The sequence below is a fragment of the Argiope bruennichi genome, chromosome 3, assembly GCF_947563725.1.
Source record: "Argiope bruennichi chromosome 3, qqArgBrue1.1, whole genome shotgun sequence".
Classification (NCBI taxonomy): domain Eukaryota; kingdom Metazoa; phylum Arthropoda; class Arachnida; order Araneae; family Araneidae; genus Argiope; species Argiope bruennichi.
The window spans coordinates 65,667,114-65,682,519 of record NC_079153.1 but is presented as its reverse complement, the minus strand read 5'-3'; the positions used below and the strand labels follow the sequence as shown (position 1 = coordinate 65,682,519).

General features: G+C 27.7%; 1 protein-coding gene across 6 annotated transcripts in view; it reads left to right on the top strand.

Annotated features, from left to right (window-relative positions):
* The window catches only part of LOC129963044 (sodium- and chloride-dependent GABA transporter 1-like), a 101,960-nt gene that overhangs the window by 17,749 nt on the left and 68,805 nt on the right, over positions 1–15,406 (top strand). For 2 of the 6 annotated variants that reach the window (XM_056077058.1, XM_056077056.1), the window contains exon 2: positions 15,278–15,334. The exons of 2 other annotated variants lie outside the window; for them this stretch is intronic. The gene's annotated coding sequence lies outside the window, so the exon portion shown is untranslated. Of the gene's footprint in view, positions 1–950; positions 1,067–15,277; positions 15,335–15,406 lie in introns of those variants that run through there. 2 more of the 6 variants (XM_056077059.1, XM_056077061.1) reach the window with 2 other exon arrangements.

Here is a 15,406-nt window from a genome sequence, read left to right as displayed (position 1 = left end):
AAACAAATAAAAAAGCGAGGTTATATTATCGCGAAATTTCGATTATAGATCATCCGAATATTTACATTTTAAATAAAGCTATAAAAAGCATTGCTCATGTATACAATAAACAGAACTTTAATAAAGGTAATTAAAGTAACAAAGCTTTATATTTGACAATTTGAAGGAATTATGGATATTAAATTGTATATAAACGATTTAATTGAAATTAAAAGTAATTAATATTCCGGACAAACCAGCTGGTTGCTTCTAGAAAACAATAAAAATCATAAGTTGCTCCTTAAAATGATAATTTTGTATGCTTTGTGTATCTTTTATAGATAAAAAACATTATTAATGTAACACAAACAAAAGCACAAACGAAAAAATAAGAATATTAAAAATAAATTAGAAATTGAAGTTTTACATATTAAGATAAAATACACTATTTTTATACACATTTGATTTCAATTTCGCCAAACAAAATGAGTAACAATTTAGAATATTGCCTCGTAACTAAAGCAAATTTTATTCGTATAAAATAAAATTTCATTTAACAATAGTTTTCTATACTTTAAATATTTGAAATGAATGAAAACCTAAGCAATTTTTCCATGCAAACTTTGCTAATAAAAGCATTCCGATCTAAAATTGCTCCACTCAAACTATAAATCGCCCATTCATCTGTTTAGCAATTCTAATGAGTTCAGTTTCAAATTAGGCGGAAAGACAGCCAAGAACACATGAATAAACCGCGGAAACCGCTCCAGACAGCGCTTTAGAGAAAAGGATATGCTTTCCATATTGAAATGACTACCTTTCATTCACATCACGATAATAATAGGCTCCATAGTATTTACGGTAAACAAAAGAGCAAAAGAAACAAAATGAGATTGGTTTTTCCCACCTGGAAGCTATGTTCTTCCTTTTCTTTTTCGTTTCTTTGGGGATGAGACAAGCTGTCTGTGCCGTCAATACTAGTTATGCCACTTCAGATCTCTGTCACCTGTACCTCTCCCGATCATCTCCAGTCAGTGAAATCACCTTCTAGGAAGACTGTTCACTGAGTAGCTTTGCACTGAACTTGGTAAGTTTGTCATTTGAAGCTTCAAACAGCATCTGCAATACTTGCGCAGATATTTTTTATTGGTTTCTTATGTTTTTTTAAAGTCGAATCGTTCTCTTCTTGTTGAATACAGCATTTAAAAGAGCCTGTTACAGAATATTTAACGAATATTCGGCTAAATTAATGTTCTACACTCAAACAAATTTCTTCTCTGATTGCCAGTGAAATTTCTGCTTCTGTTTGGTTTTCTGTGGTTTCTATTCGTTGAAACGAACTTTCGTTTAAATATTATTTTCCTGATTTGATTGACTGACGTCATCTCATTGCCAATGCTATTTTTGAAAAATGTGACAATGTTATCTTTAAATAAGGATTTTTGAAACGTTTAGAAGTAAACATTCCGACTTATTTCATATCCATAATTCCAAACAGTTCAAATTAGTTTATGTGAATCTTTCCATTATAAGAAAAACTGTTTCGTTTTCTCGTATACGGAATACATACAGAAAAAATATTGCAGATTTCGAAAAAATTCGAACTCGAGAGTTTGAAAAGCCTCAACGTTTCAAACTCTTATGAAAAAAAACTTTTTCTGTCCTTTTTTTTTTTTCTTTTCTTTTTAATTATGTCTGCCTCTCTCCAAACACAACTCAAAAAACATTTGATATATATTGAAACGTTGATGAAATATGGTATACGGTCTCTACTCCATATTTATAGATTACTATCTAATTTGTACCAAACTGATGTACTGCAGAAGAAGTAAAGACTCACTTTTTTTGGAATAGTTCGACTGACTAAATATAAATTAAAAGATAATTACAAAACATAAAGATCTAAGATTTGGTGCTAAGATTCAACATCTAAAATGCAGATATGTAGGAAATTTGGAATAAAATTCGCTGAGGAATCTAGCACCTATTAGTTTGTACTTTCGCATCCATGTAAAGTGGTTCCACTAAAACGCGATGATGTAAATATATGAAACTCGATAAGTGATCTTAGGACTACAATTATAGTTTTGTGCCAAATCTTGGTTTGAATCGGTCGGAAAAAAGGTGCCCAAGTATTAATTCGATATTTCAGTATTTGTGTATCAATCGCATATCAGCGATTGATTGTCAACATACAAAAGCCGAATATAGCACATTAATAGCCACTTTTGTAACTATTGTTTGCCAGTGGTATATAGTTAATAATACTCAAATATATTTCTATTCTATTTCTATACATAGAATATATTTCATTTCTACTCAAAAAGATAAACAGTTAGATTTCTGCTGAGTAGATTTCTCTCAAAACTTGGTAGGAATCTGAAAATTTAGTTTATTCCATACACCAAATTTCATGCGTCCAGCACAAAGAGTTTTTGTGTTATTACGCTAATGGATAGACATAACGCCAAAACTGTGTTTTTCGAACTCAGAGAGGTCTGGAATTTAAAGATTCGACAAAATCTCGTGTTTTAATTGTTTGACAGTTACATTTCTTTGTTTAAACTTCATACATGAGAAAATAAAAACGGATTCATTTAATGATTTATCCATTATCATGAAATACGAAGTTATCCTGATGTTCAAAACTATCTTCCTTTGCCACTATTACCTACATTGCAATTATATTCCCAATTAAGCACTTCACATACGTATTTACTTAACTTCCTAATTAGGAACAATTATTATTATTTTTCTATCCTTCCTATTTGGGAAAATTATTATTATTTTAATTACTATAATAATGATGTATTTGAGATAATGGTGCGTTTTTGAGTGATTTTTGCATTTTAAATTACTTAATGCTTTTGCTTAATTACAGATTTAAAATTTAATTAAATACGCAAATTAGACTCATTATTGTATGCGAAGAGGTAGATAAATGTCTCGTATAAGAATTCGATGAATTCCATGAGCAATATTTTGCTTTTCTTCGAGATTATGGCACTACGTTGTTCGAACTAAAAAGAAAGGAAACAAACTAATATCGGACTCAAGAAAACATTCCTTACATAAATACAGAAAAAGGCTATCCTTAAATATAAGCAAATGCATGTTTTGTTTTAATTAATGAGCAAAAAATTTTATATTAATTCCAAAATTCGGGAGAAAGGAATAGTCGTTAAAATTCAACAAAAGCGATCGAAATAAGTGCCCAGAACTTAATGAAAATAATATATTTATAAAATAAGCCTAATCCCAAATATTAAAAGATTAAGAACAAAGCCCCAGTCCTCGCCTTTCTTTGACCATGGGATAAATGAATATACGTAAGCTTACATAAGAGTAACTTATCTCAGGTGAAACAATGAACTTGTTTTTGAATAAATACGGTTAATGTTTACTTTCTCTATATACATGTGCATATAGTCGTGACCTACTTGCCAAATTAATGATCTCAATGCGCATTTCGAAACATGCCTATATTTAAGGGAAAAAAACGTAAAATCTTACGAAGACTTATATTGATGTTTATCCTTAAAAAGTTAAGTCTCAAAGCAATATTATATATATATATATATATATATATATATATATATATATATATATATATATATATATATGATATCATTTAATTAAATCTTAATTAATTTTTTATTTGTTTCATCTTAAATTAGTTCATATTATTTTATTCTAAAATGTTCTCTTATTTCCGAATTACACTTTTCTAAGTGTTCTGTTCCGAATTACACTTTTTATTTAATTAATTTTAACACGGGCTCTAAAAACATTGCTGACATTTAATTTTCCCATATTCTGAGAGAAGGGACAAAAGTCCCTAACACCTCTGCCTTCCTTTCAAAGATACCCATGACTTTTTTTCTTAAGTATACACCTGTCAAAGAAATCCCTATCGAAATCTCAAGATGAAATCAATGAAAGGGAAAATTGCATTTATTTTTCCTCTCTCGTCGCAATGTAAACAGAGACATCTTTTTATTATCGATCTTTCAGATGTACAAATTATGCCTCCAGGGGTGAAATAAATTTAATTTTCTCCCAGAATCTGCAAAACTATAAAATATTATAGCAGCTAATTAGAAATTATATATAGATTTTGCAAATTCCTTCTAAAATTATGTAAGAAGAAAATTCTTTCTCACATTGGTTCTTTCATCCTTTCTTCTCACTTATTCACTTCGTAGTTCTGCATTCGCCTTACTTTCGACAAAAATCTTGACAAAAGCTAAAACTGGACTATATCCACGGAATTATAAAGAATAAAAAACGTTAAAAAATTGAACAACTGCTTCTCAATATAAATTTTATACATTATATATGAAAATGATTGTTTGTTTGTATGTGCTTTTATATAAATCTACAATTTTTGCCCGGTCTTTATGAAATTTCGCACAGATGCTCTTCAAAGTAAATGAAAAGTCTGATAACCTTTTAAAAATAAAAAATTAATCAAAATATTGATTATTTTTTTAATTAATATTAATAAAAAATGACGTTTTTCAAGACAAGATATGCTCAAAGAAAAATCATAAATGTTCTTCAATAGAAGTTAATATTTTAAAGCAAAAATAAAGGAAGCTTTTGGTATTTTTCAGCTTTAACTTCCGAAAATATTATATCACAAAAAGAAACCAAATAATTGCCATTTTATTAAAACTAATACCTTTAACGTAGAATTGTATCACATTTTAATCAGTATTTTTTAAAATTTATTTCCATGCAGTTTGATGAAATGTTTTTATTGTTATGATGAAATTTAAACTAATTTTGTTGTTACATCGAGCTATTCAATTGTATGTTTTTACCAATGCTAAATTTAAGATTTTAAAAAAAAATTTAATTTCTGTAGACTTCGAAGCAGAATTCACAATTATAGATGTAGTATATACATTTACTATTGTGCGCACGCTGTAATTTGTAATAAACTGATTCCATTAAATTCTTATTTTTCATCCTTATCTAAAAGCAAGATAAAAAGTTTTAACTAAATGTATTCCATGTTAATAGTTTAACATGGAATACATTTAAAAAAAATTTAATTTCTGTATAAACAAAGCCGAAATATTGTTTTCGAAAAAAACAATATTTCGGCTTTACAAGAATTAGTAATAAAGTATTCTTCTATTTTTATAATATTGTTATGTATTCATTCAGCATTGTAGAAAAAAACAAAGCGAATCATTTGGTTATAAATTTGATAAATTTTTTAATTGAAAGTGTGACAGAAATAAATAAATAAATAAAATATAAATTAGCATTTTTTTATAGTTTGGTTTCTGTATTTATTGCAATATTGTAAGATTAATGTGAACTGCCATTGAAATGCAAGGAGAGATGAATTTTATTTCTGAATGTTGTATTTCCCTATTCAATACTTTTTGAATTTTAATTTGATAATGTTTAAAGGCTAGCCAACTGCTTATAAATAATGCCATAAAAAGTTTTATGAAAATGGTATAGCAATTATATTATTATGAGCAAACTAAAAATTAAAATAAAAGTATATATGAATCTTAAGACAATTATCATCCTACAATAATTTAAGTTAGAAAATCAAATCTACTACAAACTTACATAAATATTATAGCATATTTGTTTCAAATTTATATAAACACAAGTGCCAAATTTGGAAGTTGTAGGTCGAATGGTTTGGCTTGTAGAGCGCCAAAACACACACACACACACAAACACGCACGCGCACATACATTGAGCTTTATTATAAATATAGATTATCGTAGATTCATTTCAAATTTATGTAAATGTGAAATCCTTCATTTATGATCAATTATAGAATGAAATACCTTAAAATTCTATGAAAGAACTGGATTACACATTTTGACGGTTAGATATGCATTTTATCACGTGTGTCAATGCGATTATTATTAACGTAAATATCACGGAACAAACTGAAACTATGAAAACATTTTTAGCAATAGTCAGATTTGAGACTTTCAGAATGCGACAATTTGAATGCTTGTCTTAATTGCTTGATACATGACATGAATACGAAAGGTTAGTTCGACACTGACACTGCGTCACCACTCAGTGAAAAGCTGATTAATGAAAGGGTTACGTGATTGGGTTCAGAAGATGGCGGAAGTTTTAGGAATGAATCGTCAAGACCACAAGCAGATTGTGGATATTCATGTTCGTAAAAAATATACAATAACTTTAGTATGATGTAGAATTATAGAGAAGAATTAAAAAAGAAATGAAATGTAAAGCGATAATAAACGTAATAGTCATTAAATAAGAAATAATTTGATGTTTATAAATTTTGAATTTATTACAAAAATAATAAAGAAAGATATTAGAAGAACAAACGATAGTAAGATAATAAAAGAAAAAGAATAATAAAATAGGAATATAATTATAAAAAAATCAATTTAGAATGCTTTACAAACATAATTTTTTCAGCATCAGAATATTCAGAAAATACGTAACAGATTTAAGAATAAAAATTGGAACAAGATTAAAATAATTATTTTGATCAAATAATAATCGATATGCTCGGGAAATCGAATAATAATTTTTTTATCCGGTGCAAGATTATATTCTTTTATCATAAGTTATATTCTTACGTCCTTCTTTTAGTCTTATAGAATATTAGTTGATGTGCCCTCAGCCGAGTTTGTGTTTTTTCTTTTTTTGTTCTCTTTTTCTCTGTCTCATATATATATATATATATATATATATATATATATATATATATATATGCAAAGCAAAATTCATTCAGTTTTTGAATTCTTATATCCAATTCTTGAAGATGTTTTAGAATCCTCAACTCCAGTTTAAATATAATTATTGCACCAACATTAAAACAAATTATTAAAACTAGAGAAATAGTTGTACAGAAGTGAAATTCAAATCATTGATAAGCCATTTTTTTTCATTTTAAGATAATGTAAAAATAATTTTTGTGCGATGATATTTTTCAAATTTAAGACAAGAAAAATAAAAATCATTCTATCCCCCCCCTAGATGATCCATAGAATTTTTTAATAGCGCAATTAATTCTTCTTGATGCTAAGAAACATGCGGGCTTAATTTAGTTCGATTCCGTCAAAGGGTGTGGCTCACACAAAGAAACAAACAAATGCAGTGCATTCCGTTATTTATATATAAAGAGATAAATCACCAATAATTTAGCTTCATAAGCCTCTTTAGTTTTTCTGAATGCTTTACTTTTAATTACCATATCTAAAAAAATGGCTTCCAATTCATTCAAAAACACATCTTCTAGTAATGAGTGACAATATACTAGAAAAAGTTATATCAGTCATATATGAAAACTAAGAAAATGATTATAGCCTTATAATATTAAGGCAGCAAAAATATTTGTTCACTTCTAAAATAATATAAAACACAAAACAAATATGTTTATTATATTCATTTCACTTTCAAAAATTTAAATAATAATTGTAATTATAAATATTGTCTAGCGATAAAAATATATAGAAGTGTAATTTACTGATATTCTGCAAAATAAGTAGATCTTGAATAGTTTCAAAAATGTAAGAAAGATTTACTTCTTCTTTCTCCAGAAATTCTATAAAGAAAGAAATAAACTTTGCTTTTCCGCCTAAGAAGAATCTCACATTTGATGTGCTGACATTGCTGTTTATAACAGTAGGAAACGAGGTTTATCATAATGTTCAAAGTATCTAGTTCAAAGAAAAGCCACGGAGGCGCTTAAATCGCTTGTTTACAATTATTTCGATTGAATCTATTCGCATTTCCCATGAATATTATATGTGTTTCATACAATTCTCAATCTTATATTCACAGTTTAAATTCAATTCTCTAATAATGATTCTTTGAAGAAAAGATTTAGAAAATTTATTTTAGTTTCTTCCACTGTATTCGTGAGCAAATGATTATATATCAGAAAATGTGAAATTCTATCAATTCTTCACACTGAAATAACAACTCATTTTTCAAATATAATGATATGTACATATATATACCTTCTGATCCGCAAGATGATAAACTGATGCTCTTATAAAGAGTATCAGTGAGTTTATTTAGAAATATCCTTGTAACAGGCAGAGTCGTTATTCTTCGAAACAAACCAATAGTTGAAAAGAAAACTTGTAGAATTAAGTAAAAAAGAAGAAAAAAATTATATTGATATTACAGAAATTATGACATCAGTTAGTCAGACTGATCTCTTTCTGATTATTTTACACACATTATGATCAGAAAAGATTGCCAATGAACAAATCAATAAACAAAGGCCAAACAGAATTCTGAAAGAAGAAAGGCATTCTTTAAACCTCAATACATTTATCAATACAACAACAGCGTTAAAAAGAGGATTTCTAACTGTACTTTGTTGAATATTTGATATTGGAACATTTTTAAATAGTTCATTCTTTCAATCAATCGTAGTTCAATTCAGAACCTTTATTAAAAACTTCTCATCATTCACCAGAATCAATTAAAATTGCTTTGAAAGTTCTGAATCCTTCATCACAAAATTAACGTCATTAATAGATGTTCATTCTCCAGTCAAATTTTAATTAAAGCTTTAAAAATAAATAATAAAAGTGGTAACTATCGAATATGTTGCAAAATGACTGACAGTGCTTATAGAAAGAATTACGATGGTTTTTTTAATGTCTTTCAACAAATAATACTGAGAGTCGTGTTTCAAATATTCGTGAAATTCTAATGGTTATTTCAAGTGGTACAACAGGATGACAAGAGAATTGCATCTGTCATAAAATACCTGCCAGTTGAACATGCTTTCTAACTGCCTGGCATGTCAACGAGCATTGACCCACCCGTATACCGCAAAAATCATTTAAATATTCAATCATTCCGAAAGTAATTAGCAGCAAATGATGAATTAAATCAGTGCGAGTGATAATTACGAATCATTTTCCTGTCAGATTTCGTCGTTTTCCAATTGTTTCATCTCATATTTGTTTAAATTTTCTTTATTCTTACATATTTTTATATATTTTTTAATTAAAAAATAGAAGAGCATAAAAAAGGCAATTTTAATCAAGTAATTATAACTTCCAATTATTACTTGGATTATTTATGTTTTACGTGTTAATTTTACGAATTTTAGAACGAGTTTTTAAACGATTAAAAACTATATTTACTTAAAGCTGATTATAAGATAATTGATACTATTTTAAAAATATATTATCTGTTAGGAGAAGCGGCATGCATTTCTAATAATTTCATTTTGATCGCCCTTCTAAAATTATTTCTTAACAATTTATATTCAAACATTAACTTCTCAGTTGCACGATTTCTTACTATGTCTATCTGTAAGAAAAAACATAACTTTAACAGCCTTATATTGCTACCCAAGCAGTTGTTTAGTTTCGATTCCAGAGTCATTTCCGAAAATGGAAAATCCCCCTTCTGAAGTATTAAAATGCCGCGAATTTGCTTTTTCGTTCTCTTTTTCTTCATATTTTTAATGGCAAAGTTGCTCCGCATTTCTTTCTCGTTATGGTTGACTTTGCCATATTTTAATTTCTTTTAATTCACTATATATAAAAGACACACGGAGTAATGGCTATTTTTCAACGACTGCAAATACTTTCAACAGCACAGAAACCATTTATGTAACGTTACATATAGCAAGAAAATTAATATGGATTGAAGTATTTTGGTCATTATATTTGATTGAATAATTTTGGAAATTATACATAATCGTTATCTATAAAGCACAATATTAAAATTAGATAAAATGGCATTTATAAGGAATAAGAATAAAGTCTGAAGACAAGGCGAGTTGAAGCCCATAAATTTGTAGACTCCGCATCAAAATATTTTTCTGAACAATAAGTTCGAAGTAATTAAATAATAAAAGTGTGTATCCTTCAATAATTTTTAAATATAAAAATTTCTAAATCTGAAACGGAAACTCACGAAATAATGAAAAGTGCTCCCTGAATTGGGGGTATATTTTAAACCTTCTAATTTCTGACGGACCGTAAATGAACATTAAAATTTAAAAACCAGTAATAATAATAATCTGTAACAGTGAAAACACTTGTATGTAAATTATCTAAAAGTTATTTCTTTATTGAAATTTTCAAAAGTTTTAAAATTAATTCTAATTGTTCTCTTACATAGATTAAATAATTCTTCTGATACTGATCAATTTAAATGCATATCTGTATTTCTAAATAAAATAAAATATGAAAGAATTATAAGTGCTTATTTTTTATGCTCGAAAATAATCTGCTCTTAATTTATTTCCTTTTATATTCCCATATTCGTGAATTTAATTCTTTAATAAAATGACAATTCTGAAGTTAACTACTTTGAAACCAAACATAATTATATTAAAAAAACAACTTCCGTAATTACATCTTTATTGCGAATTATTTCTAAAATAATCAAACATTATTTGCCACCATAAGCAAACAACTGGTTGCCATTTATGCTAAACTGATTAGATGAAATGTGCTAATTTTGATGTTTTAATAACTGATTTATTTTGGTATTTCTTTAGCATAAGAATTATATATGTTTGAACATACTTATTAAAAAAGAAACCTGAGTTTAAATTTGATTGCCAAAAAAATTGATTTTAATAGTCATTTATTGAATCACTTTTAATGATAATATATCCTATATTATTCACTTTCTTAGAGCTCTGATGTGACGTTTCAGTCTCGCAGGACATCTGAATAAACTACAATTTCTAATTTTCAATCCACGTTCCGCATTTATTTTCCAAGAAATTCCATCAATCCTTTACTGCATCAGAAATAAATGATATGCATAGTTTGAAAGATATAATATGAAGGCAAGCAGCTGCTCAGTCGATAGCTAGATTGCTTTGTTTTCTCAGACGCAGGTATAAATTTCAGACGTCTGATTTTCTTTATTTTCACCCTTCTTGTGATCTGAAAATCGATTTCAATTGATAAAAGGAAAGATTTAATTAGGTTAAGCCCTTAGAGGGCTTCGAAGCGCCCAGGCTTGATAATACATCTCAATTAGTTACAAAATTAAGAGTTCCTAGCTGACCTTAATGATTGCATTATTCATAAACTGGAATAAATCAATATGAAATAGAAATAAACAATTAGATTGCTCTTACATTAGAAAACAATCACCCAGAATATCTAATTTATTAAATTATCTAGAACAAAAATCAAGCAAATGAATAGCTGTGAACAATTTTGAACGGTTGATGTTGCTTGAAGGATATAAGAAATTATCAAAGAATATAAATATACAAACAATAAATACAGAAAAAAGTATTACTTGAATAAATTTTTGCTGTGTAGCCATTCTTGTTACACAAACCATAAATGACGATGATGACGTCAGAGACAGCGCCCTCTGATGCCTTGAAGAGCTATGACTCAGTTCATGTCTTGTGACAAGCATGTGCTTCATGCTTCGATCCATGCTCTTACAAGTTAGCTTACAATTATTCTCAAATTTTGTATGTAAATTTTTTGTGTGTAATGTAACCTGTAAATAAATAACTGTTATTTATTTATTGTTATTTACTGAAACCCTGAATGATCCCACAGCTGCATATAAATTTCAGGAGAAAATATGGAAATGAATAGAAATATGAATGACAAAATCCTGAAAAACTATAGTTAGCATTTGATTACATTAAAAACAGTTTCTAAAGTAATAAGACTGATTTTTTTAACGTGGTGAAGTTCGGCTTGAAAAATAACAAATGTCTGCACCTATATTTTAATTTTAACGTTATGAATGAATTAACTGTTTTTGTAAAGTTAAAGTTGATAAAATTTCGGAACTGCTGTAAAAAATTACTCCGATTTTAACTATATTTTCCTTTATACACTAGATCCTCACCTTTGACGTAAAGTCGATACATTTATGTACGATACATAGAATAACTTAGAATTTTTATGAATTTTTCACTTTTTATATTCACAAAAAGTCTACGAAATGACATTTCATTTTCAACTAAAATCGTACATAAAAGTGAAAACAATTGCAAAATGACATTCATATCAAGTAAATATAAGTAAATTGAAAATAATTCTTCAGTTTAAAAAATTTGATAATTTGACTGTTGTCATAGTTCTAAAAGATGGAAGAAAGAATCACTTCGAGCCTTCTTCAGTCTAATCCTCAGTCAGACAATGAGGAATTAATAAACGCAAGAGAGTCTGAATTTCCATAATCATTCTCAAACCATATTGACCTTCTAACTCTATAATCTACAAATATCTGAATATATTTGACTGTAATCTAATAATCTATGAATATAATCTATAATCTATGAGTAATATATGGCAGCATTGTAACATTTTTCAATTTCAAACTGAATGAAGCCAGGATCATCAAAACCTATGCGGAAAAAAAAAATGGGAAATCATGAGACACTCCCAATCTATTCTCAATTTGAAGAATTAACAGCATCGAGCCCTCAATATCTGAAATACATCTGCCAAATTTCTGAAGAAAATAAGATTTTTTTGTTTATTAATCCAAAATTTATGATGCATAAGCTTTAAATACAAAATACTATCCCATAGAAAAGTTACAACGAATTAATTACAACGAATTTTGAAACCATAGCTTCCATCGTTTCAATATGAATAAGCAAAAAATAATATTTAAGACTATGTTTGAATTATTTCAATAAAATTTATAATTAAGATAATGAAAGCAATATTTTTTCTCACTATTGTTTATTGTTTGTATGCATATGGGGTTGTGGGAACATTTTTGAACAAAAATGAGAATACAAGATATTTTCTTTTCTCCCTCACCCCTTTTTTTTCTTTTTTCTTCCAAATAAAGAGGTCATTTGTATTGAAACCTCACTGTTATAAGTAATAAAAGTCTCTATAATAAATAATGAAAAAAAAAAGTACTTTCAAATAAATTTCTAAGTTTTCGAGATTCATGTGACACAAAATAATGAAATCATAAATATAATTTGTTGCATAAATAATTTATATAATAAAACAACGATTTGAATTTTCGTTAATCTATTTATAATTCTGTTACATGAAAATTATGGGAATAAGAAATTCAGAAAGCTAATCGATCAAAAATAGACAACAATTATTAAAATACTTAAATATTTTTATTCATAAAAGAATACTTAAAGTAGGAGGAAAATAAAATTTTTTGACTAATCAAAACATTTAAGAATTAAAATTCGAAACAAAACATCGTTCACAAAAAGAAAAAAAAATCCTATATCAAACTAGTTACAGAAGCAAAAATGCAAAGTAAAAATATAAAATAACAATTTCTTCTGACGGGAAAAAAAAAAGAAATTGGATCAAAATTTCACTATAATTTGCATTTTTCTCAGTAAGTTATTATTGTATTACTAAGAAAACTACCGCCGGTGCCGGCTTCCTTGTTCTAAGTGGAGAAAAAAAAAAAAAAAAAATGAGAAAGAAACGGAAGTAGCTGTGATGACATCTCCAATGGCATGCACTTTTTTGAGTTACCTTTGTCAAATTCAAAACCGCAAGTTCAAAAAGGTCAAATCGTGACAAAAGGAAAAAAAAAAGCCTTGAGGCATACAGTTCCTCTTCGTACATTTGTTTGGCCTACTTTGTTCTCATAAACCGTTGTCTCTTATTCAATTGTTGACATACATTCGAAACTAAAAGGGATTTGCTACCATCTTCTGTATCGTTTTAAAGACATTTCCTTCCTTTTTTATTACATACTTTGCAGTCACGAATTTGTATAGAATCTTTTCTCTCATGATGAAATTTGCTTCTTGAAGGCTAAAATAGTAAATTTTAGTACATTTTTATCTTTTGTTTCTGCTTCGCGACTTTTGAAGATCTACTAAAAAATGCAACTTAAGAAACCGAATTTTGCCTAATTTTCTTGACTTGAAATGAATTGCGGGTGCAATATAAAATATCAAGAGCATGATATTTTATAGTTTATTTTGTTCTCTACCAAGAAATTGTTTTTCCGTGTTATTATTTAATGCTAATCATGCTTTGATAAATATATATTTGCACATATATAAATATAAGTACATAAACATATATATAAATATGCATTTTTAGACTTGGAACTTTAGTTTTAATCAACTAATTATTGTCTTGCAACTACATTTTATAGATTAGTTTTGTTACTATATATGATAACATCTAATTAAATCCAACAATGTAGTTATTGGTAACATCAGGGGCATTAAAAAATATTACTTATAGTTATGTTAAATGTTAAAATTACTTATAATTATGTGTACACTGGTTTCGAATTCAAAACATAATTTTTTAAAGTCTAAACTTTATTTTTTTTCTTGAGATGTTTAATTTAATCACATTTGTAAGCTTTTTAAAGTAAAGAACTTCGTTAAAAAATCGGGCAATGAATTTTAACATAAAATTTGGTAAACACATATGAAATTTCTTTCAAGCCAATAACGCCACTGATGACATTGGAATAGAAAGGGTAAATAGCATATATATGTTATTTTTCTCGCTCCTAATCGTCACCAGTGGTTTGGCAAAGCTGGATGCTCCCCAAGGCATATTTTTATTTTTTCTCTCCTACATCACATTTAACCAATGGGAGTGAACTCCTTGAAACTTTCTCGCAGACTTTCCAATGAAGTTATCAACATCTTTCGTCAATGCATCATAACTGTAACTCGAAAATAATTACTAAATATTTTTTTACATGTGTCCACTATCTTTACTGATTCTATCTTACGAGTATATTTTGGAAGCTTTTTTCCGATTGAAACCAAAATTTGACATAAAATTACAGTTGTAGTTACAAGATCAAAAAGAGAATTTCATTGATTTAAGCCATAACATTCTTGAGTTATTGTGATTACATGCAAGTAAAAGTATAGACTATCAAACAGTCAACCCTTTATCAAATTTTGTTCAAAATTTGTTAAGAATTCTAATTTTAAAAGCAAAACAAGTGTACTGAATTTATCTATTTAGCTCTTTACGTTTTATAGTTACCGAGTTCATTTGTACTCTAACAACCAGACAAACAAACTTCAACTTAATGGATTTCGTTAAAAATTTGATTAAAAAAACTATAAATGTGATCTAAAATACATTTTAATTCGTCTAACTCAAAACATTTTTATGTTATGTTCCCAGATAGACATAGACATAGATAGACATAGTGTCAGAAATTTGTTTCCCAAGTTCAGGAAGGTGTAAAATGCAGAGATTCGTTAAAAACTCGAGTTCGAGTTTATTCACGATTACAATACTTCCTCTATACTTCATATATGAGAAAGTAAAAAGTTATCTACGGTTATAATCTTTTATCTGCATTGCACCCTTTTCCTTTTCAGGTTTTGAAGCCGACATATCTTTACCTCTTTCTTGTCCACTCTCTGCTCAACACGCTTGTAGGTGATATGAATTATTATTATTAACCTTAAGAAGCGTTTCGAAAATAAAGGAATTTTACTTCCATCAAA